The sequence below is a fragment of the Prionailurus bengalensis genome, chromosome F2 (genome assembly GCF_016509475.1).
Source record: "Prionailurus bengalensis isolate Pbe53 chromosome F2, Fcat_Pben_1.1_paternal_pri, whole genome shotgun sequence".
In the NCBI taxonomy this organism is placed as follows: Eukaryota; Metazoa; Chordata; class Mammalia; order Carnivora; family Felidae; genus Prionailurus; species Prionailurus bengalensis.
In genome coordinates this window covers 28,997,568-29,023,785 of record NC_057353.1, presented here as the reverse complement: position 1 = coordinate 29,023,785, position 26,218 = coordinate 28,997,568, and the positions used below count along the sequence as shown (strand labels likewise).

The 26,218-nt window shown below is 38.8% G+C and overlaps 1 long non-coding RNA gene and 1 pseudogene across 1 annotated transcript in view; one reads left to right on the top strand and one right to left on the bottom strand.

Annotated features, from left to right (window-relative positions):
• Positions 1-14,256, top strand: part of LOC122495525 — a 46,393-nt gene extending 32,137 nt beyond the window's left edge. The window contains exon 5 of the long non-coding RNA XR_006300488.1: positions 14,107-14,256. This is a non-coding gene — a long non-coding RNA (uncharacterized LOC122495525). The remainder of the gene's footprint in view (positions 1-14,106) is intronic.
• Positions 14,257-24,081: 9,825 nt separating this feature from the next.
• LOC122495524 lies at positions 24,082-24,931 on the bottom strand (annotated as a pseudogene).
• Positions 24,932-26,218: the final 1,287 nt, after the last annotated feature.

The window sequence follows — 26,218 nt, the reverse complement described above, 5'->3', positions numbered from 1 at the left end:
AAAACATAAATGTTTGAAATAATATACATTCCCTTCATATTTTAAAAGAGCTCTTCAAATATCCAGAGTTAATTAGTTATTCACAACTAGAATGTTTCAATGGGAAGTTAAGACAACCACACTGAAAGCATGGGAGTTGTATTAAGGAAGAACAAAGCAATCATTAGGAAATTGGACATTTTCAAGGAATTGGAACAGGCCCAAATGGAGGGAAGTAGTGAGGACTTGGGACATCACTGGGACCTTGAAGAATCACCAGGAGGAGAAAGAAACAGGGAGAAAAAGGTGGAGAGAACAAGATAGAGTTCAAATTTTCTAGAACTTTCCTCTTTATATAGAAAGTGGGGGGAAAGCTCTCTTTATTCTGCTGTCCTCAGTAATGCCTGTAGGACCCAGAATTCAAGCAAGTAGTATATATGTAAGATTAACCAGGTTTTTGTGCACTTGCCTAGGAACTCAACCATCATAGTGTTTCTGAAAGAAAAATTTATTCCAACTTCCAAAGAGCCAACCCTCAAATGCATTTTTGGAATACAATCTGTTTGAAAGTGAAATAACCAGGCAGCCTGTATAAGTTATCTTTTGAAAGAGTTTGCAGTTAGAAACATATCAGCTTCTGTGAAAAAATGTTTTCTAGTGGTGGATGAGTCTTTTGTGGCTATCTTACATATTTTTTGGAAAGAGATGGGCTATAAATATATAAATGAGGTATATAGATAAAAACATTTAGATAGATAATTTTTAAGACAGAGCCATAGAATAGTTTCACCAAATTCAGACATCCTGAAGATCTTTTTTTTTCCCGTAGCCCTGAAATCAGCTATTTACTTTAGGATATAATGGGGCTTCCTTAACTATATCCTGAGAATAATCTTACCTATAATAAATCATATCTTTGTGAAAAAAAGCTCTTCAAAACATGTGTAGTACTGTAGCCATGTCTATGGTTTATTAACCCTCTCTGGAATATTTAGAATAACTTATACTTACAATTTAAAAATTAAAATGGCAGGTTGGGGTGAAAATTCAAATGGGCAGGTTCAACAAGTACTTGAACTTTTTTCAATCAAGATAGTTATAACTTAGAATGTCTCCTACAGTAATTTTACTCAGATAAGTGATATGAATAATGAATTATTCATTACTATATTATTCTAGCCAACTCATTCCTTTTACACACTAGCTTATGACTGCAACCCTAGTAAAATTTGTGTTCAAGAAAAGAGCTAACTTATTTTTCTTTCTAAGGGAAGTCACCCATTAGTAAGGTCCAAACCAGGACACTCTTCTCCAGAAAAATGCTTCAGCAGATGAGATGTCAGGACAATAGGCATAAAACAGGACTAACTTGGCAAATCACAACTATGGTTCCCAATACGTAGCTGCATTTTGGCTGCCCCAATTTCCCTCTCAAGACAACATGCATGATCTGTGATAGAAGGGAGATAGTATGACTTAGTGCCAAGAACAGTAGCCCAACTGACTCTGGTTCCCTGCTAGAGAACTGATACATCATCCACCAGCTCTTTAAAACAGGAAACTAGAGAAAAGTAGGCTTCCTTTTCCTTCACCTCCTTCTTCTAACCAATTATCAAATCTCACTATTTTCACTTCAATGCATTCTTCACACTGATGCCTAACTGCTCCTTTTCAATTGATCATTCTCCTTAAAATCCTAATTGGATCCCCATTGCCCCCATATCAATTTTTACCTTGTTCTATAAGGCTCTCTGTAATTGGGTATATATCTCTAGCCTCGCTCTTAATCACTCCCTACCCACTCCACCTGCACACTGTGCTTCAGCATATTGAATTACACTCAGTTCCTGGAATGTACCTCGAATTTAACAATATTTTGCATAAACACTTCCTCCTCCATGGTCCCCATTCTCACCCACCCATCCCACTCCTGTGCCTGAAATGCCATCTTTATTACTTAAATCTCAGCTTAGAAAGGACTTCCTCTAGGAGGCTTACCTTCCCACAGGCCCCAAATCCTTCCTATGCGCTATACCATCACAGTAATCTCTACTTCTCTCTTCATTTTTTTATTTTTATTTTTATTTTATTATTAAAAAAAATTTTTTTTTAACGTTTATTTATTTTTGAGACAGAGAGAGACAGAGCATGAACAGGGGAGGGTCAGAGAGAGGGAGACACAGAATCCGAAACAGGCTCCAGGCTCTGAGCTGTCAGCACAGAGCCCGACGTGGGGCTCGAACTCACGGACCGCAAGATCATAACCTGAGCCAAAGTCGGACGCTCAACCGACTGAGCCACCCAGGTGCCCCTATTTATTTTTAAGTGAGCTGTACACCCAATGTGCAGCTCAAATTCCCAACCTGAGATCAAGAGTTGCATGCTCTACCATGTGAGCCTGCCAGGCACCCCTCTTCTTCTCTCTTCAGAGCCCTTAATCAAACCCTGGGTTACCTCTTTGTCTGAAATCCCAATGGATTGTGATCTCTGTAAGGGCCTGTACTTCAAGCTTTCCTGGCTTTGACTTTCCAGCAACCTGTTTTGCACAACAAATCAAGAAAATCTGCCGGTTTATATGAATGCCAGCCTCACTTTGTGCACATTCCTAATCCCCAGCCTTCAGTCCTAATTTTTTTTAATTAATTAATTATTATTATTATTATTTTTTAATTTACATCTAAGTTAGCATACAGTGCAACAATGATTTCAGGGGTAGATTCCTTGATGCCCCTTACCCATTTAGTCTATCCCCCCTCCCACAACCCCTCCAGTAACCCTCTGTTCTCCATATTTACGAGTCTCTTATGTTTTGTCCCCCTCCCTGTTTTCATATTATTTTTGCTTCCCTTTCCTTGTGTTCATCTGTTCTGTGTCTTAAAGTCCTCATATGAGTGAAATCATGTGATATTTGTCTTTCTCTGACTAATTTTGCTTAGCATAATACCCTCTAGTTCCATCCGTGTAGTTGCAAATGGCAAGATTTCATTTTTTTTTTAAATCTGTATTTATTTTTGAGAGAGAGAAAGACAGAGACAGAGCATGAACAGGGGAGGGGCAGAGAGAGGGAGACAGAGAATCTGAAGCAGGCACAGAGCTCTGACAGCACAGAGCTGACAGCACAGAGCCTGAAGTAGGGCTCGAACTCACAGACAGTGAGATCATGACCTGAGCCGAAGCCCGACGCTCAGCTGACTGTGCCACCCAGGTGCCCCATTTTTTTTTTGATTGCCGAGTAATACTCCATTGTATATATGTACCACATCTTCTTTATCCATTTATCCATTGATGGACACTTGGGCTTTTTCTACATTTTGGCTATTGTTGATAGTGCTGCTATAAACATCGGGTACATGTGCCCCTTTGAAACAGCATACCTGTATCCCTTGGATAAATACCTAGTAGTGCAATTGCTGGATCGTAGGGTAGTTCTATTTTTAGTTTTTTGAGGAACCTCCATATTGTTTTCCTGAGTGGCTGCACCAGCTTGCATTCCCATCAACAATGCAAAAGAGATCCTCTTTCTCCATATCGTTGCCAACATCTGTTGTTGCCTGAGTTGTTAATGTTAGCCATTCCGACAGGTGTAAGGTGGTATCTCGTTGCGGTTTTGACTTGTATTTCCCTGATGATGAGTGATGTTGAGCATTTTTTCATGTGTCAGTTGGCCATCTGGATGTCTTCCTTGGAGAAGTGTCTATTCATGTCTTTGCCCATTTCTTCACTGGATTATTTGTTTTTTGGGTGTTGAGGTGGTAAGTTCTTTATAGATTTTGGATACGAACCCTTTATCTGACATGTCATTTGCAAATATCTTCTCCCATTCTGTCGGTTGCCCTTTAGTTTTGCTGATTATTTCCTTCACTGTGCAGAAGCTTTTTATCTTGATGAGGTCCCAATAGTTAATTTTTGCTTTTTTTCCCCTTTCTTCTGGAGACGTGTTGAGTAAGAAGTTGCTGCGGGCAAGATCAAAGAGGTCTTTTGCCTGCTTTCTCCTCAAGGATTTTGATGGCTTCCTGTCTTACATTGAGGTCTTTCATCCATTTTGAGTTTATTTTTGTGTATGGTGTAAGAAAATGGTCCAGGTTCATTCTTCTGCATGTCGCTGTCCAGTTTTCTCAGCACCACTTGCTGAAGAGACTGTCTTTATTCCATTGGATATTCTTTCCTGCTTTGTCAAAGATTAGTTGGCCATACGTTTGTGGGTCCATTTCTGGGTTTTTATTCTGTTCCATTGATCTGAGCGTCTGTTCTTGTGCCAGTACCATACTGTCTTGATGATTACAGCTTTGTAGTATAGCTTGAAGTCTGGGATTGTGATGCCTCCTGCTTTGGTTTTCTTTTCCAAGATTGCTTTGGCTATCCGGGGTCTTTTCTGGTTCCATACAAATTTTAGGATTATTAAAAAAAAAAAAGATTGTTTATTCTAGCTCTGTGAAGAATGCTGGTGTTACTTTGATAGGGGTTGCATTGGATATGTAGATTGCTTTGGGTAGTATCGACATTTTAACAATATTTGTTTTTCCTATCCAGGAGCATGGAATCTTTTTCCATTTTTTTGTGTCTTCTTCATTTTCTTTCATAAGGTTTATATAGTTCTCAGTGTATAGATTTTTGACCTCTTTGGTTATATTTATTCCTAGGCATTTTATGGTTTTTGGTGCAATTATGGTTTGGTCCTAATTTTTATATATTGTTTTGCAGATCATAGTAAACAGCTACTCATACCATCTTGTCTCATTCATGTTCTCCCCCATGCTCTAAGGCATCTCCTGCAGTGGAAATGAATCCCATGTACCTTATGAGTGCCCTAGGGCAAACAACATATGGAAAAGAAAATTGGCTTATTGCCATAAAAAACACAAACTCAGCAGATTTTTCTTTCCTCCTAAATTTAACTCAATGAAGAAAAGTGCTTACATCACCAAAACTTTGGAGACCCCAGGGAAGTCACTGACAGCTGATTTCTCAATCTCTTCTCAAAGTACTATAGAGGACAAATGCCTCCAGTTATAGGATCCATGCACTCACAAATTGGTGAAGGTACTTAAAAATCATAAAATACTGGGGTGCCTGGGTAGCTCATTTGATTAACTGACTTCAGCTCTGGTCATGATCTCACGGTTCATGAGTTTGAGCCCCGCATCAGGCTCTGTGCTGACAGCTCGGAGCCTGGAGCCTCCTTCAGATTTTATGTCTCCCTCTCTCTGCTCCTCCCCTGCTCATACTCTGTCTCTCTCTCTCAAAAATAAAATAAAATAAAATAAAATAAAATAAACATTTAAAAAATCATAAAATACTGTATAGAGAGTCATTAATATATGTTTATGATCACCATATTCTTATTTCAAATTTAAGACTGTCCTTCAAACACAAAAGGACATAGAAGCATAGCTTCCCCCTTATATGCGAGAATACCTTGGAAGCACAAAAACTCAGCTATGTGAAAATAAACAATGAGAATAAGTGTAGACTAGCAAACAGAATAGTGATCTTCTGGAATTCAAGTATGAAGGCGGCAACATCCATCCCTGGCTAAATGCATCTGCTTCCTCTATGAGCTCTATCTCAGGTCATAACCGTTTTGAGTTGGCTGGACTATCATGAACTCGATAGAATGTTGCCATTTGGTGTGCCCAGAGGTAAAGAAAAAAAAAATTTGCCCCTTGGATCCTAATTTCAATAATTCCTTTTTTCTGTGGATATTTGTTTAAGGTTGGTTTAGGAGGGTACTGTGGTGGTCCACGTTTCTATCAATGCATAATTGACTAGATCTGTTAGAAGAAATTGTCCATATTTTAGGAAACTGTTCAGTATGCCAGTGTTCCTTCTACATTTTGAAAGAAATATTTTTAGAAATATTACTTGAGTATCTGGAAACACAAATGCTTATTTACATGCAGCATAAGATAGCACTTACTGTATCTAGTAATGTAGATAGACAGTAAGTAGCCTATCCCGTCTAGTTTTTCCTACTGTGATTAGAAGTTAATCTTATAATGACCCATACTGAATGATCTGTTCTTGCCTACTTCTCCAACTCCATCTCACTTATTGCCCAGTATGCTGCACCCACACTGACCTCATTTGATGTCCTCAAACACTTAAGATTCTTACTTGGCTGGGCCTTTGCTCATGCTGATCTGAATGGAATGCTGTTCTCTCACCTCTTTCCTGGCTGGCTGCTTCATAGACCTTAGATCTTAGTCTAAAAGTCACTTTCCTGGAAAAGCCTTCTTGGAATATGTTTCCTTCTCTCCTATTTTTCTCTAACATAACTCCTAGTTTTTCCTTTCATAAGTCTCACCCAATTTGTTATTGTTTGTTGTCTCTTTCCAACTAGACTGTAAACACCTTGAGGGCAGGAGCCACATCTAACTTGTTCATTATTGAATCCCCAGTACCTGGACTGGCAGGTACTAGTTCTCAGTATGTATTTATTCAATGAAGTATGAATACGTGGGTTGGAAAAATATATTTGATGTTGGTTCTGTGAATTATTTATTGCTTAAATGGGTTTATATTTTATTAATATCAACATACATTTAGAAATACTCATACAGGGGCGCCTGTGTGGCTCAGTCAGTTAAGTGTCCGACTTGGGCTCAGGTCATGATCTCACAGTTCTTGAGTTGCAACCCTGTGTCGGGCTCTGTGCTGATACCTCAGAGCCTGGAGCCTGCTTCGAATTCTGTGTCTCCCTCTCTCTCTGCCCCTCTCCTGCTCACACTCTATCTCTGTCTCTCAAAAATAAGTAACATTAAAAAAAAATAAAGACAAATAAATATTCATACAGCATCACTATTGAATTATACATACATAGATATTCAAACCACAATAGTGGATTAAAGATTATTTTAACTCGTTTTGAGGAATCTCAGTTCTCCAAGGATTGGTGGCCACTGGAATAGATGTTGAAGGTTTAAAAGAATGTGCTAAATCTTGCTTTATGCTATGACATATCCTGAAAATTGTCTTTTCATTCTTTCATTCATTTTTAAGAGATCCTAGGTAAAAACATCTTCCTGAGACTTTTAAAAACATAAACAGTCTAAAAGTCCAGTAAATTCAAGTAGTTAGTTTGTTGTAATTAATTAAGGTTTCTCACTGAAGTCTAACCTTTATTTTTCTGTACTTTAATTTTCTTATGTGAAAGCCTTATTTAACTTTACTTTACCTTGTACTAGATGCTTAGAGACAAAGATGAGCTCCTGTTAGTGCATGGCCCAACAGGAAACCTGCATAAACAGTTATAATTCAGTGTAGTCCAGTGAGGGAGTTATGCTTTCAAGAACTACCACAACCAACTTGAGGGCATCAGAGACAGTTTCCTACAGGAACTGGCACACGAACTAGAATTTAAAGGGTGCATAGAACTAAGGTGGGAGAAGTGGAAAGAAAGAGCCCAGTGTGCGCAAAGACAAGAAGCACTGAAACAAGAAGCACATCACTGTGTTCCAGGTAACATAGGCAGTTCAGTGTTCCTGGAGCATAAATTTGGGGGAGTGGAAGAGGTAGTCAGGGCCAGGTGCAGAAGAGGAGGCTTGTATCTTATTAGGGCACTTGGACTTTATACTCTGGGCCATGGAGATCTACCAAAGGGTTTCATGGGCATTGCTAATAGTTAATCTCTCTGGGAATATATACAAAGGAAGTGAAAACACTAACTCAAAAAGATACTGTACCCCCATGTTCATAGCAGCATTATTTTTAAAGAAAATTTGTAATGTTTATTTTAATTTTGAGAGAGAGACAGACAGACAGAACGTGAGCAAGAGAGGGGCAGAGAGAGAGGGAGCCAGAATCCAAAGCAGGCTTCAGGCTCCAAGCTGTCAACACAGAGCCCGACACGGGGCTCGAACTCACAAACTGTGAGATCATGACCTGAGCCGAAGTCGGATGCTTAACCGACTGAGCCACCTAGGTGCCCCACAGCAGAATTATTTACAGTAGCGAAGGCATGGAAAGAACCTAAGTGTCTATCAATTGATGAATGGATACAGACATTGTCATGTGTATATATCTACATATGGATATGTACACACACACACAATGGAATATTACTCGGCCATTAAACAAAACAAAAGAAGAAAATCCTACCACTTGTGACAAGAAGGATGGACCTTGAAGACACTATTCTTATTTTTTTTTTTTTTTAGTTTTTTTTGAAGGCACTATTCTAAGTGAAATAAGACAGAGAAAGACAAATACTGTATGCTCACTTATACAGAGAATCTAAAAAGAAAACAAATCTCATAGAAAGAGATCAGACTTGTGGTTACCAGAGGTGAAGAATAGGAGGAGGGAGAGGGAATTGGAGGAAGGTGGTCAAAGGTACAAGCTTGCAATAATGAGATAAATAGGTACTAGGGATGTAATATACAACATAATGACTACAGCTAACACTGCTGTGTCATAGATAGGGAAGTTGTTAAGAGAGTAGATCCTAAGAGTTTTCTTTTTTCTTTCTCTTTATCTATATGAGAGGATGGTTGCTATCTGAACCTGTTGTGGTAATCATTTCACAATATTTGTAAATCAAACCATCACGCTGTATGCCTTAAATTTATACAGTGATGTATATCAATTATTTCTCAATAAGACTGGGGGGAAAATAGTTAATCTCCAAGAACATGTGAATTGAAAATTTTTATGTAAATTACTTTCCATTTTTACACTACTAGCAGTTGGAAGAGACATATCATGAACAAAAACCTCAAAAGATTTACAATTGGGCACTCTTAATTGTGTTTATTCCAAACGCTTTCCACATCAAAACGGATGTTTAAAATGAATAAATTTGATATTGTGAAGTAGTCCATCTTTAGTCCTGATGTTTATTAAATAGAAAGATTCGAAAATCATCCAATTATTCTTGGAAAATGTGCATGAATGTGTGGTATTTGGAACTCTATTTTAGAACCCAAATGTCATAGACATCTGGACACAAAAATTATGCAAGAGAGACCTTTAGAAATGTGTTACTAATTATTGACTCTTCCCTGCAACAACACAACTGAGCCTTTGTTATATGTACTGTGTGCAGTACTGCTGGAGACTGGCTTTTTTCACATTATGGTTTATTTTCGTAAGATATTTCTCATAACTAGCATCACAAAGCACTTCATGGAGTTAGTAAGCCTCAGAAATAAATGAATTATGTTAGCAGTAATGAATAGACAAAACAAAATCTTAGAAAAAAATTGTACAAGGAAGGAAGAGGAAGAAATAATGATCAAGCTAGCTGAAGAATTAGGCAACTAGGGAAATTCAGGACAACTAGCTATAATGGAGAGACCATGTGCAGTTGTGGAGTTAGGAGAACTGGATTCTACTACTGGTCTTACAACTTTCCAAATATGTGTTTTAACTCCCTGTGCTCTGCTTTATTATCCCTAACATGAAAAGATGCTGCTTTGTAGTATTTAAGGTCTCCTCCTATTGTAAAATATAGGTTATAAGAATTTAAAATACCCTGAGTTCAACTACTATTAAGTAACTAGGAACAGATCTCAGTGATAGTGTCTAAGAACCAGGCAAGATCCCCGTTCTCAGAGAGCTTAAATTGTAGTGGGGAGGGAAGACAAACAGAGCTATAAATAAAATAATCATAGCAGTAGCAGAAACTATGAAGAAAATAAGACAAGCTCATATTCTAAAGAGGCACTGGGTGGTCTGGGGCAACATTACAGAGACAAGCAGGGAATAGCTAAGACCTAAAGAAAGAAAAGAATCCAGGTTTGTGAAATCCAAGAGCCAGGACATTCCTGATGGAAGTTACAGTGCCAGAGACCTAGGTAGGAAACAGACTAGACTTCCTTGAGAAACACAGAGAAGCCAGTAGGGTTGGAAGGTAGAAATAAGTGGAGGAAGGACAAGAAAAAAGGTAAACTAAGTCATGGATACCCTGATAGGCTATGATTGGAAGTTTGAATTAATATTTTAAGTGCAGTGGGCAGCACCTGGAGGAATTTAAGCTGAAAAGTGATGTGATCTAATTTATTTAAAAATATCACTTTGGCCACAGTGTTGGGGCTTGATTGCAGATGGCCGAGTGAAAGCAAAGAAATCCAATTTCAGAGGCTATTATAAAATGCCAGATGAGAGATAATGGTAACTTGGACTAAGATGAAGAGGGAGAGGCCTGAAACATGTTGAGTGGTGATGTATTGGTCTAAATCCTTGTGTTTAAATGTCTTCAGTGTTAATGTGATACTTTAGAAGCTGGCTCAGATTAACTCATAAATTTTGTAACCGTGATTTAAATTCAATGAAAAATGAAGGACGTCATCTAGGATAAGAATAATGCCAAATAAATGTCATTTGCTCTGAAAACTTCTGTACTGAATTTGGTGCTATTCATATTTGGGGCTTTGCAGTCAGGTTTGCAAATAAAGAAAAATAGTATATTTAGAAAAAGAAGTCAGGGGTACCTGGATGTCTTAGTTGGTTAAGTTTCCAAATTTGGCTCAGGTCATAATCTCACAGTTCATGAGTTCAAGCCCCACATTGGGTTCCACGTTGGTAGCACAGAGCCTGCTTGGGATTCTTGCTCTCTCCTCTTTATCTGCCTCTCCCCCATTGATGCTTTTTCTCTCTCTCAAAATAAATAAACTTTTAAAAAAATCTTAAAAAAAAAGAAAAAGAGATCCAATATCTTTACTATAGTTTGATGATTAGCAAGGATTCAAGTAAATAATGCTAATTATATATTTTTAAATATATGAATTTATTCAGTAGTTTATTTTTGTGAAGCATTATAGTAGGTATTTCCAGAGGATGGTCTCCTTACTTTGGACGATTCCCCTAAACCAATTTGGTGGTAATTAAATAACTGGAACTATCCTTAAAAATATATAAAACATATCAGTTTCTACTGCTGTTTCATTACATTTGTAAAGTAATACAGAAAAATACACTGGCCAATAACAGTAGAAAATCAAGAGATGTACTCAATTTGTAGAGAGCTAAAGATAAAGGATGTTATAATTGCCTTTTTCTTATTTAAAGATACTAACATGCTAAATCAGTATGTATAATATAAACATAGATATTTCCTAGGTTTAAAAAATGTCATTTGTAGGCTGTTTACTTAAAACTTGGGACTAATTTTCCCATAGAAATAATATAGTCTCCCAGGCCAGCCCAAAACATCTGTTTAACCATTGTAGAGTCAAATATTAGTGAGTGGGACCATAAGTTAAGGTTACAGGAAGCATAAGGGCCTCCTTATGCAAGAGGAATATGAAGAATAAAAATATTTCTGTGCTTTCTCTTGTTATAGGCATAAATCTGGAAAATTTTGCCATATAGTAATATTGAGACTCTGCCATCTCCTTCTGTGCAACTCTCTGCCCTTTAAAAACACTGTACTCTTATGTTACTTGGACACCCAATATTGTGTACTACCCAAATTGCTCTTTATCCTCAAATTATCTGCCTCTTCTTCTTGCCAGAATTATTCTGATTTTTCTTCAGTGTCATTTAAAAGTTAGGAAAGCAACTTTCCCTCTCTCTCTCTCTCAAAATAAAATAAACATTTAAAGAAAAAGTGGGGCGCACTCAGTTGGTTAAATGTCCAACTCTTGATTTCAGCTCAGGTCATGATCTCACAGTTTGTGGGATTGAGCCCTGTGTTGGGCTCTGTGCTGGCACTGTGGAGCCTCCTTGGGATTCTTTCTCTCCTTCTCTCTCTCTGCCCCTCCCCCACTCATGCTTGCGCTCTCTCGCTCTCTCTCTCTCTCTCTCTCTCTCTCAAAATAAAATAAACATTAAAAAAATAAAATTAAAAATAAATAAAAATTAGGAAAACAATCTGATTAAACAACATATTAATTTATAAATGGCTGGTCAATAAGTAAACTTTAGAACTATGTATACCTTATAAATGGATGCCTATTAACCTCAGTGACTCCCTAACCTAAATTCAGGCAATCTAACAAAGTAAAAGGATTTTACACAATCTGAGATAGCATATATTAAAGGGAAAAAGAACAGAGCTGCATAATTTTTCCTACTTTCTTTATGTCCAGAGTCTCAACTTCTGTAACAGCTCCACGTACAAATTCCTTCATGCATTTTAAATTTTTTTTTTCAACGTTTTTTATTTATTTTTGGGACAGAGAGAGACAGAGCATGAACGGGGGAGGGGCAGAGAGAGAGGGAGACACAGAATTGGAAACAGGCTCCAGGCTCCGAGCCATCAGCCCAGAGCCTGACACGGGGCTCGAACTCACGGACCACGAGATCATGACCTGGCTGAAGTCGGACGCTTAACCGACTGCGCCACCCAGGCGCCCTTCCTTCATGCATTTTAACCAAGTTAATCTTTATTACAGTTCTATGGGTGGGTATGTCCTACTTGCAGAAGAAATTGATGTATCTCTATTCTTCTCTGGCATATATCAAGGGTCCATCCCCTTAGAATGCACCCCTGGTGAGATTTTCCCCAAGCAGGGCTAAGCACCAATCTTACACCTCATCTAAAAAGTCACCTTGTACCCACCGCTCAAATAGTCCTGGAAATCTTTAATGTTTTCTATAAAGTTTTCCTAGTCTGGTCAGAGAACAGTAATTGCATACATGGTGTCACTCTGTCTGGAGTCGAGAACACCTATGGCTATGCTTCCTATTTGGTGAGACGGAGTAGAAAGAGTTCTAGTTCAGTTTTTGTGCTGATGCTGTCAATAGCTTAAGCAGATCATTTCCATTTTATGCATCTCTCTTTCCTCATCTAACTGGAAGATGGATGTGTGTGTGTAGGGGGTTATAAAGGGTATATAATACCTGTTGATCTTCTCTACCAAACTGATATCCAGATCAGAAAAGATGATGCATTTGAAAACTCTTTGAATAAGTAGAAAGCACAGTGATTCTAAAACACAACTATTTTTTTTAATATAATTTATTGTCAAGTTGGCTAACATATAGTGTATACAGTGTGTTCTTGGTTCTGGGGGTAGATGCCCGTGATTCATTGCTTACATACAACACCCCCAGTGCTCATCCCAACAAGTGCCCTCCTCAATGCCCATCACCCATTTCCCCCTCTACTAGACCTGCTCCCCCATCAACCCTCAGTTTGTTCTCTGTATTTAAGAGTCTCTTATGGTTTGCCTCCCTTTCTGTTTGAAACTATTTTTTTCCCCTTCCCTTCCCCCATGGTCTTCTGTTAAGTTTCTTAAGTTCCACATATGAGTAAAACACAACTATTTGTTGAACTCTCGCTATGTCCAGGCACTGTGCTCAGTACTTTCCTATACTTTATATCATTCAGTCAACAAACAAGAAGGTATTAGAAACCCCATTTTACGGAGGAGTGATTGGAGGCCTAGATCAGTTAAATGCCAAAGGTCCAAAAGATATTGTCACATCAGTAGTCACATGGCAAGTAATTTGGAAAGCTGGACTGTGAGCCCAGGCCTATCACTCCAATGCCTTTGTCTTCACCACTGGATTATATTGCCACACATTCTACACATGTAAGTCAGTATTATCTGCCTCATCTACTTTTATGAACCTTAAATACACTTATCCCTAAAACATACATTCTGAATCCAATTGACTAATTTTATAGTGACTCACTCTCCTTATTTTGCTGTTCGTGTATTGCATGTCAGTGTACTCTAAAATTTTCTTTAAGGCCCATTTTCTTTTGTGCCCTTTTTATAGTTCCTAATGCAAATGTATAAGCAATCTTTCTGAGTATTTTATGATGAGGAGGAAGAATCAAGAATCTAGATCAGGGGAAGGTGAATGAACCTATTGAAAAGGGTCCATAAAACAAGTGATCCTCACAGAAACAGCTGAAAGTTTTAATAAGTGGCCAGCTGTAGTATAGTTAAGCTCCAAAATATGCTAATATTGTGTAAAGATAATTTTAAAAGTTGTGTGTGGGTAGTGAGTTGTGAGTCACATACTGAAAGAGGCTTAGCTTTTTTCTTTTCTATTATATAAATAATTGGAATCACATTTCAGAAAAGTGCCCAAAATAGAGCAACTAGGATTTAAACCTTTAAAAAATACATTGAATAATTTCTTTTTTCTTGGAAGCTGACACTGGTTTCAATCTATATAGTAGATCAAAACCTACTTTTATACTCAAAAGTATCTTTTATCTCTGTTATATAGGTATGAAACATAATGCAGATAATGCACAAGTTATGTCCTTCAAGGCCATGAATGATTGTGGCCAACCTTGGAAAAGAAGTCAGGCATCCCATGAGTAGAATTAAAAAAAAAAAAAAAATGAAGTCAACTCCTGAGCCACACAGAGAATACCTGTATACACACTCTTCTGAGCTTTTGCAACCACGGAAAACCACGGGGGAGATCATGTGAACAGAGAGCCTCTCTTCCTAGCCTCTGACAGTGAGTAATTTTTCTACCCGATATAACTTTATGAAGGTCACCTCCCATCTTCTGCTTTTGAGTAGAGGCAGAAAGAGAAGTGTTTTGAAGGGTCAGTATGAGAAAGATTCAGCTCTTCATATTTAATTTTACCTCTTCCTTTTCAAAACATTATTTTGGGACTATAGCTGTTAAAACCATCATGTGTCAAGTATAGTCAGTATCTAGGGGACTACCGTTAGGTGCTTCCAGAATGCCATTGTCTGAGAACAAAAATCAGAAAGTATGAAAGTATGGCAGATGAGACCTGTCACCTATAGATGAGATAAATAATAACTGTATGCCTGAGAAAACTGTGACTACGTCTTATCCAGGGTGATTGCCTTATTCCCTGGTCTACCTGTAATGTGATTAAGAGGAAGTGAAAATCATAACTAGGATAACAAGGCCAGGCCAGGACAAAAGGCCAAGGAGCGAACATCAAGAGTGAGAGGGGTGAGTTCTGAGGTCGCCTTATTATGCCCTGTCAAAACAAAACAAAAACAAGTGAAAATTGCAAGCAGAAAGCAAGAATCTAGGCAGCAGGAAAGACCAAACCCATCCCCCCCAAACAGAGAGTTGGTAGTATTTCTCCTGCATTGGTCAGGAGAAAGTCATTTGCCCTACCAGACGCAGTGCGTCCAGGTCCCGGAGAAGAAGTGTGCTCTGTTAACAGCGAAGTCAGGGATGGTTCATTTGGCTTGTTTCTAGTCTGGAAGAAACATCTCATAATACTGGCAGTTTCCCTTTCCTATGACTCCACACTTAACATATGGCCCTCTGATTTCTAATTTTGCCTCCTGTTTAACAGGAGTGGATAGGAATAGTAAGGTCTCTAAACACATCTATATCTTTTATTGTTAATTAATACATTTGCATTTTGTTTTATATCTCAAGCTTTTATAATATGACTTCTGAGGTTAATAGCTACACCAAATAATTTAGTCAATTCAAGTTCATTTTCAAAGTCAAATTTCTTGGACACACTAGACATATCTGGACTAAAACCCAAAATATGTGATTTAAGCAGAATAAGGCAAATAAGTTGGTCAGCTAGCTTTTCTCTATGATTCCTTTGTGCCATACTGTTATAAAACTCCAACAATAGGAAGAAGATTTTTGTGGTTGATAAAACCATTTTTTGTACTTACTTCATAACTGAAGATAAAGAATGAGCAAATGCTATTGGTGACAGAGGCAATGAAGCTATTTCAACTCCAAGCATCTGGCTTTTGAAATCATTTGCATGAGAGTTAAAAGATTTTCAAGTTGTGTGCATACCCAATATCATTTAACATAGCCAAAGACTATTATCCAGTATTGAGGAATATGGTCATTCCTTAAATTATGTGTCCTATTTCATGTTAGGCATTGTGTGCAATGTCTGGAAATCCGAACTGAGCAAGGCATACAAATAAATAACTAAAATTATCAGCGATGAATTGTGAGATAATGTTCAAGGTGTAGTGATGGCAAGGGACAGAGAAATTCCTGCTCCTGGGGTGAAGAAAGCTCCCTTTGAGCTAGGTTTTGAAAGAAATGCAGTGTATTGCTCTCTTGGCCCAGGAGGAGAAAGGGAATCCAGGTAGGAGAAAAGGCTGGGAAGCAAAGTTTGGAAAGTATGAAACAGGTTGGTTTGTACAGCACATTGTTAAGCAAGGAGAAGAGACAGGAGGTTGCCTGCTAATGACTTAATCAACTGGGTGTGGGAGGGGTCGTTGGTGACATTGAAAACAGGGAAACAGCATGACCTTAAGAAAAGTATAATTGTGATGACAATGAGGCAAAGGGGAGCAGGAGAGAGTCCAGGTCTTGAATTAAGGCAGTTGTAATATGACTGAAAAAGAAAAGGCAGGTTTGAGAATGGTTTGGCAGCTAGAATCCGTAGGGCTTTGTGACAGATTGTGTTTGGGGGCGAGAGAAGGAGGAACTAGCATAATGCCCAAATTACTGGCTTTGGAACATAGGGATCTTTTATTATATCTTTCTCTAAACCATTATGCATTATTCATTGTGACATTGAAGATGTGCCTGCGTAGTGAAACATCATTCGTTTCAACTAAGGGAATCCCTAGATTAGAAATCAACCCCACCTACTCCCACCCATGCTTTTCCTGTCCATTTTATGCTTTTCTCAGGAAGCTATGAGATCTGGCTCCAGACAAAAAACAAAAAACAAAAACAAAAACAAAAAACAAACAAACAAAAATATGTATAATTAAAACAGACCTATTGTCCTAAAGAAAGAAATATGAAAGCCAGAAGATACAGTTAAACCTATTTGGAATGCTTAGAACTATGTGTCCATGGCTTTATCACAGACTGTAGCTGTACTCTTCATGTTCAGCTCTGCCTGGTTTTCATTAAGCAAAGAAACTGGCTTTCAATAGCAAAAATGTAAAAACTTCATTAGGTTTCAGGATAACCAGAGACTTGTGCTTGAAAATTTAGATGTATATTAACAAAATTACATCTTGACTTTTTCTACCGGATAAAAAAATGAAGCAAATATATATTATTCTAAATATGTATCACATTTTCATATTAAGGATATTTGAGAGTTAAAAAATTTACATGAATATTGTTCCTCAAATTTTGCTCAAAGTGTCCTAGTGCTTCATGTCTCACCTCTTGTGTGGCCATTAGGGAGGGATTCTAGCATAGTTGTGCTCAGTAAGCTAAGCTCTGGAGTTAGATTGCCCAAGTTCAAATGCTGGCTCTGTCATTTAGGTCTTTGGGCAGTCCATCAGCTGCCCCTTTTATCTTGTCACACACACATGAAACTGATAATATCAACATGATTTTGAGTAGAGCCCAATTCTAACATAGAAATACTAGATAGGATTTGACTTCAAGAAATGTATGATCTGGGCGCCTGGGTGGCGCAGTCGGTTAAGCGTCCGACTTCAGCCAGGTCACGATCTCTCGGTCCGGGAGTTCGAGCCCCGCGTCAGGCTCTGGGCTGATGGCTCAGAGCCTGGAGCCTGTTTCTGATTCTGTGTCTCCCTCTCTCTCTGCCCCTCCCCCGTTCATGCTCTGTCTCTCTCTGTCCCAAAAATAAATAAACGTTGAAAAAAAAAGAAATGTATGATCTAATTCAGTATTTCTCAAGCTTCATTGGGTACTAGAATCAACCGGGGGAGCTTATTAGGACACAGATTGCTGGGCCCACCCCTAGATTTTCTAATATAGTAGATCTGGGGTGGGGATCAAAAATTTGCATTTCTAGCAAATTCCAGGTGGTGGTCTGGGGCCCATACTTTGAGAAATACTGATCTAATTGAGAGGGGAATTCACTGAGAAAGAAACAGATGAGATATAATAGCACTTAGAAAACATGAACACACTGTCATAATTTTGTTTAGGAAGCTCAGCTATATACACAGGGAAATCCAGGGGCTGATGAACCATTCATTTAAGTGAGAATCACTAACTTTGTTTTATTACTAGGATGACCTTGAGTTTCTATCATTGTAGGAATGTAGCCTCATATTTGTAGTGTGTGCATTAGCCCCACTCAGAGAAACCATACTTCAACTTGCCAACTTGCCTTTTCCAGTATTTCGGGGTTTTATGCTTGAACCTGAACCATACCAAACCATGAACCATTAACTGGAATATAGCAGGCTAATTTGTTGAACTCCAGAACTAAATTAAATCCCAAATACCCTTTCCTTCAAGTGTGAACCAAATGAAAGAGATTGTTAAAAAAAAAAAAAAAAAAAAAAGTGAACTAGTTCAGATTAGAAACAAATCTTTTAGTTTTTTAAAACAACTGAAATGCAAGATCATATTTCCTAACATACCAATTCATTAAAAACAAAATGAAATAAAACAAAGCTCTGTTTAACATACTCTCATACTAAGTAATGTAGTTGACTAAAATGCTGAAATAGTAAAGCCCCGTAAGAGTCCGGGTCCCAGCAAGAAAGAGCATTCCACTTAAAGGGTTCAAATCAAGACATGTTAATGAAACAACTCCTTAGGGTGATGTGGGAAGGGAGTTAAGGAAACAAAAGAGGGATGTTGGGGTACCAGAAGACTGGCAACCGTAGAAAGTTGTTACCAAGGGGGCTAAGAGGCTGAAGAAGAAAATGGTGTTTACTGAACCTAGGGAGAAGAGGAACCATGGAAAAGAGGCTGTCAGGCAGGAAATTTAGTCTTGGGGAACAGCCCCCCATCCCCCGCCCCTGCCATACACCACAACATACATAAATTAGAATAGGGTTGCTAAATCAAGAAGGAAGCGGAGAAGAAATACCCCAGGATCTCTCTCCTCCCAGCTTCTGGGGACTTCCTGGTGCCACCCCCTGTCTGAACTGAAAGTCTGGTGGCTGGAGCCCCAGTGTCTGATCTGCAGGAGTCAGCTTCCTGGTAGGGCAGGGCAAGGCAGGTGTTGGAGGACAATGGAGACTGACCAGCACAATCCCCCTTTTTTGCTAAGTAAATGCTAGATGTTAGATGAAATATTAGTAACCGAGTTAATGTGTGTAAAGTTCTTAGAAAAGCCCTGGCAATGAAGAAACATCATACTCTGAAAGTTAGCTATTATTGCTGCTATAGGCTGGCATTGTTTTGTGGATAAGGAAATTAAGGCTCACAGACTTCAAGCAACTTTTCCTTGGTTAGCACTAGGTACAGAGCCCACACTCAAATCCAGGTTTTCAGATTCCAGTTTTGTACAGATTCTGCTATGAGAATTGACAATTGCAACATATAAGTTATAAGATAATGTGTTGCATGCATAATTAATTTTATAATTTCTTACAGAAAAAAGCATCTTTACTCTCTTGACCTGACTGATGAAATCTGAAACCAAACTAACACCTTATGAACATACATAAAAATAAAATAAAATGAGCTATTATTTCAAAGACAATTCTGCACATTCAATAATAACAATTGTAGTAATAGTAATAGTTTGTTAAACTTGTTGAATGTTTATTTTGTCTAGTACTATGCTATTTTCTATATCTCGTACTAACATAACCACTAATCTCTGTCACTTATTTTTTTAAATATAGTTGACACACAATATTACATTAGTTTCAGGCGTACAACATAGTGATTCAACATGCTTTGCTCTCCGTAAGTGTAGCTACCATCTGTCACCATACAACACTATTACAATACCATTGACTATATGCCCTAGGCTGTGCCTTTTATCCTGGTGACTTCCTCATTCCATAACCGGAAGCTTGTATCTTTCATTCCCTTTTACCCATTTTGCCCATTCCCCCACCCCACCCTCAGTGTCATCCATTTTTGATTTCCTGTCCTGTTTTTCTTTTTTTTTAACTTGGAAATAATACATTTGGAGGATTTTGTAATTAATGAGTTAATTACACTCACTCTGCTGACCCTTGTCTGACCATTTAAGGTTTTATACAATTTAAAATGTGATATATATAGTATCTCCTAAAAAAACAACAACCCTCCCAGAAAACAATATTCTCCCCCCCTGTAACTGTTGGAGAATGTATTCATCCCATTATCCTGCCACGATACAAAATTAACCCTACACTCACAGGCATGAATTGGCCATGCATTCAATATTTGATTTCATGAAATAAGATATCTTGAAAATAAACATAGTTAGCTTCTTATTTGTGTCAGGTCAGCTTTTTTGGCAACAGATTTTTAGACAAGGAGATACCATTTACCCTTAGGTCTTTGCATTTTAGGGTTTTTTAAGTTATTTTTTAATGTTTATTCATTTTTGAGAGAGAGAGCATGAGTGGGGGAGGGACAGAGGGAGTGGGACAGAGGATCCAAAGCTGGCTCTGCGCTGACAGCAGCGAGCCCAATGTAGGGCTCCAGCTCAAGGAACCGTAAGATCATGACCTGAGCCCAAGTCAGACACTCAACTGACTGAGCCACCCAGGTGCCCCTATTATTATTTTTTTAGTATTTATTTATTTTTGAGAGAGAGAGCATGAACGGAGGATGGCACAGAGAGAGAGAGAGAGACAGACAGACAGACAGACAGACAGAGGATCCAAAGCCGGCTCTGTACTGATTGATAGCAGAGAACCTGATATGGGGCTCAGACCCATGAACCATGAGATGATGACCTGAGGTGGAGTGGGATACTTAACCGACTGAGCCACCCAGGCTCCCCTGCCTTCTAAGTTTTTAGATTTTTAGTTCAAAGAAGCTGAAAAATCACATGTACCTTTTCAGTCAAAGAAACAAAAAATGTTTTTTCTGTGGGGTTGACATCCACCCTATCACACTATCTGTCAACTTTTCTCTGATGATTGGAGCAATGATCAGACAAGGGCATTCTGACCCGTGGTTCGTCATGAAATTTAGGTTCTCTCTTGGCAGTCAGGTTTCAGAGTTGACACTAAGAGTCTGTGTAGCAATAGCATTAGAGAGATGACTGTACTTTGAAAATCAACCACAGGAAAGAAAATAATCTTAGATGTTCACTCTGGGCTTCACTTTTGATTTTGTTGTCTACTTACAGCATGAGTTGGCCCAAGAGAAATTACCTAATTACAGTATAAGCTGAACCATATGAAATTCTATTTGGCCAACAGTTGGTTACTAAATGCCAGTTTGACATTGGGCAGCAATGTCATATATGGTTTGTCCTAATAGTTCTGGTGCTGATTGAAGCAGTCTATGCCCATGAAACAGTGACATTTCATTTACACCCTCTTTTAAAATTCACACAGTTGGCATGGGGTGCCTAGGTGGCTTAGTCAGCTGAGCATCTGAGTCTTGATTTCAGCGCAGGTCATGACCCCAGGATTGTGGGATCAAGCCCCACTTCGGGCTTTGAGCTGAGCATGGAGCCTGCTTGAGATTCTTTCACTCCCTTCTTCTGCCCCTCTTCCCTGCTCACTCAGTCTCTAAAATTAAAAAACTAATAATAAAAATAAAATTCATACCGTTGGTAAACATATTGCCTTTGCATATTCTCCAAATGAGGGTCACCTTTAATTTTTTTTCCCTTTTGTTGAAGATTTCAGGAAAATATGAACATCCAAGAACTCTGTGCAATTGAGATCTTAAGGTGCTTATAAAGAGTTCATATGTGTAAAATGTCTAGCCAAATTCTTGGCACATGGTTGGTGTTCAGAATAATTGAGTGATTAGGTCACTAGTCTGAGTATATCTAATCGCAGTATAGTAGCATATTGTGATATGGTCTTTACTGGTTACACATGCTGTTATACACATTATTTTACTTAGAGTGAACTTTCCTTAAAAACCCATTCCCAACACATTCAACTGGCATGCCAAATCATATTCCAAGTTTAAAAGATAGCATCGCACTATTGTATAAATACTCTTCAGACAGCAGAAGTGAAAAAGAAAAGGAAAGGATTTTTTTGTGCATTTGCAAAAACTGGATATTAGAAAATGTCATAGTTATGTTTGCTTTTTCTGGTGAGTCTGGGAGGTGATTTCTTACACACAGATATCTGTCTTAGGGTGAACTTGAAGAATTGACTTATGTGATTAACAAGGAAAAATCAGTATTTATAAACATGGAGAGTTTTGAAGAGTATAAGATACTGATTTTATAATTATGGCATTATACTCAAATTCTCACTTATTGTCTATACCCAAATTCTTACAATTTGACAAGTTCATTACCATCCCTGTAAGTTATTTTCTCTTTGATGTTACTATCACTGCCCTTAATTACAGAGGAAAATGTGTGATGCAACAGGCAGATGGGTAGATGAGTCAGCTGGCCGTGACAGCTGTACACATGGTCCGCAGGTGTTTGTTTGGCTTTTGTATACTGCATAGGCAGAAGTTTTTAAAGGGTCCCACACAACTTTAAAAATCTATTTTTTTCTGCGGTTCCTTTGTACCAATCACATCTATAGAACAGGTCCTAAAACCTGGAAGTTTTAACCCCCAGAATAGAGGAAGTTTGGTGATGTCCTGAGCAGTTTGGACCCAAGACAGATCCCAGGGCTTTACATGTGCAGATTTACAATACCGATTAGATTCAGCAGGACTGTGGCTTAAGCACTGCATATTTAATAAGTTCATAGGGGGTCCCAATGATGCTGCCCAACAGACCACACTGAGTAGCAAAGAATGAGACATTTTCACTTTGTTGACCTACTAGTATCTCAGAAGTAATGAAGCTGAGCTCAAACTTACCATCTTCCTCCCCAAATCAGACAGTCTTCCTCTTGAGTTGTCATTAATTTTTACCTTATTAATTGTCCACCAAGCCTCGGAGTAATGTGAGGCTCCTTCTTAGGCCTCCCGCCATCACATCCAAATCAGGTTTGAAGTTCTGATTCTTCTCCTGTGTCTATTAAGCCCATCCCTTACTTTTCATTCTGCTGCTACTACCTGGACCAGACTTTCTTAACTGCTCTGCCAGCACGTCTCCATTCAACCAGCTCAGCTCCATGCACAACTGCCATTCTAAAATTTTTTTTTTAATGTTTATTATTTGAGAGAGAGAGAGAGAGGGAGAGAGAGCGCAAGCAGGGGAGGAGCAGAGAGAGAGGGAAACACAGAATCGGAAGCAGGCTCCAGGCTCTGAGCTGTCAGCACAGAGCCCGACATGGGTCCCAAACCCACAGACCGCCAAGATCATAACCTGAGCCGAAGTCAGCCGCCCAGCCGACTGAGCCACCAGGCACCCCAACACAACTGCCATTCTAAAGCAGTGCTTATTTATAGTAATATTCTGCTGAAAGCCCATCTGGAACAGAGGCGAGAGTCCCTTACCTGGAACTCCAAGCCCCACACTCTTGCCCTTCTTTTTCCATTCTTATCTCCTTATGTATGCTCTTATATGTGAACCTTATGGATTACCTGAATACTTTTGGTGCTTTCGGTTCTCCTGACTGTCCCAAGTTCCTGTGTTACTTTAAGTGTCATATGAATGGACATTCACCACTTAAAAAAAGAAATCCAAGCTTAAATTTTTAATGAATAGGCTAATAACAACAACAGAAGAGCATTCCTTGGGCTTCTGTTCCCATTGTACAGTCCACAACCAAGCAGGTGTCCCACTGCAATTATTTTTCTTGTTTCTGTTTTACACCAAGCTTCTCCCTAGGAAGGATGTGCCTTGTTCATCTTTGTATCTCCAGCATTGAATGTAGTGTGTTGTACAAGGCAGGCATTCAGTCAGCAGGATCCAGGGTCTAGAGCCTGAAGTTTATACAATATGGGGTAAGAAATAGAATTGAGGGGTGCCTGGGTGACTCAGTCGGTTAAGCATTCGACTTTGGCTCAAGTCATGATCTCGCTCTTTGTGAGTTTGAGCCCCACATCAGGCTCCGGTGCTGACAGCTCAGAGCCTGGAGCCTGCTTTGGATTCTGCGTCTCCATCTCTCTGTCCCTCCCCCACTTGCACCCTGTGTCTCTCTCTCTCAAAAATAAACAAACATTAAAACATTAAAAAAATAAATAAAACATTTAAAAAAAGAAATTGAACTAAAAATTTTCTCTAAATTTTCAAAAACATATCATCTTGAGAAATACATTGCTAGATCCCTTATAGGATCTTGGAAGGGGGTCTTGCAAATTGGGGGACAGCAGCAGGGGGGTAGGAGATCCCAAAGCTTAAACTCCTGTAGCCCTGTGGTATAGCCACCTCTGCTCCATAATTCTTTTCTTTTGCTGGGTTAGTATTATTTTAATGAAAGAAAGATTGAGTGGATTTTTTTCCATGTACAAGTCATCTTTTAGTAGGTATTAACTCTAAATTAGAATATGTAAGGATTCAAGAGTGCCAGGCAAAGATCATGGTCAGGAATGCAGAATGTGCCTCCATGCTGGGCCCTCTTCAGTGGTACTTGCCTAGCGACTCCTGTTTGAGTTCCTTGTAGCAACGACAGTAGTTGAAAAGCACATAAGCTGCCAGCACCATAGAAATCCCAGCGATACCCCTTTCTTCAGATTGACATACTCGATGTAATACTAGTAGTAACCTCTTTGAAATGCTCCAGCAGCACCTTTGGGGTGAAATCCCACATCATTATCCAGCTCGGCAGCCCTCCTAGTTTGACATCCATGGGCTTCTTCTCCTTCCCGGGTACAGATGATGCCATCTTGGAGTCTGGGGTGCCTGCTATCAAGACTGAGTGGATCTTGTTGATTCATTTGTAATTTTCACATCTGTGACCTTTCATGTTTTTCTCTCTGAGCGTGGGACACCTGGGATACATCTGAGGGTGTTTTGCTTTTAGGAAACCAACTCCTTTTAGGTTGCATGCTCCAAGGGCACTTGCATTTCCTGGAGTTTGTAGGAATTTCAGATACCTCTGGGATTATTCTTTAACAGCACAACTTTCACTAACAAATATTCTAGTGAAGGGGCACCTGGGTGGTTCAGTCCGCTCAGCCTTTGAGTCTTGATTTCTGCTCAGGTCATGATCTCACGGTTGTAAGATCAAGCCCTGCCATTGGGCTCCTTGCTAACAGCCTGGACCGTGCTTGGGATTCTCTCTGCCCCTCCCCTCCCCTGCTCTCACTCTCTCTCTCAAAATAAATAAACATTAAAAAAAAATGTTCTAGTGAAGCCAGCAGATTTCAAACTCTGTTTGTACTTTGAAATGGAAACGTTGCCTTATAATGCCACTATTCTCTAAGTCTTTCAAAATGTGTTCCAAATATTTCCTTCTAATTGGAAACTTCCCTATGAAATCATAGACTTTGAATTCAGTTTATATTCTTTTTGATGGTTTTCAAGGGCACATTCCTTATAGCTAATTTTACAATAAGGAACACTTATAAAAATATGCAACACCTTTGTAGTTTCATGTAATTAAATATGTGTATATTTAATTCATATATACACACATATATATGAGGTACATTTCATATGTATATTTCACTTTTTATGTATTTCTGAAAAAGTCACTGAGATTCATTCATGTTTCCTATTTGCGTGAATAGGGAGTGGTTAAAAGGTACATTGACCAATATCTCCCTATCTAAAGTTGGTTCCCCTCCCCCGGTTACCCTATTGTCACCCTGTTTGTGGCATTTATAGCATTTACACTGCACTGTTACTGTTTTGCTGATATCTTTGTTTACTGTGTATTTAGGTACATCCTAGATGATGGATAAATATTCTTCAACGTAGACTCTTTTTTAATGACACTACTGGTTGCAAGGACTGTTCTTTTTCCCACCAGGTCTTTAGATGCCAGGTCTGCAAAATGCTATATGAGAAGAGGATCACTCCCCCTGGTTGATTCTTGCATGCTTATCACATCAACTCCAAAGGGCTAAATTTTTGAGAACCTCTCAGCCCCCTTCTCTTCTCAGCTGGCAGCTAACCCCCTCCCTTACCCTTCTGCTGCCTCCTGTCTTCCACTTTAGATCTGCCCTCTGACTAAATCAGCCTGGTGGTCCTTGGCTGCCTTGTTCACCTCATTTCCCCTGGATTGCTTTTCAAACTCTTCTCAAACTCTTGACTTGCCCATGTGGAGTAATGATTTGAATGATAATTCTCCTTTTCCATTGGCCATGTGATCTTGGTCAGACCTCTCTGAACCTCAGTTTCTTCATCTGTAAAATGTAGATATTAAGAATACCACCACAGGTAGTATCTCCTAGTTGGACTTCATAAATGACAGCCATCATTGTTGTTTTTGTTATTAATTTCTTTCAGGCTTCACCTCTTTGGCTTATCTCCAATAATTATTAACAATTACTGATAATTTGAAAATAACCAGAATCATGTTGCATTTGTATGTTTTACTCTTGAGTTAGATTTAAGCTCTTTGGAAAGAAGTCTTCTGTTACTGCTTTAGGTATACTGCTGTGGGCACCGTGTACCTAAAGCAGTGGTTGCCTACGACGGAATTAATCCACAATGCTTGATGTTTCATCCAGAGAAAGTGCAAAGTGT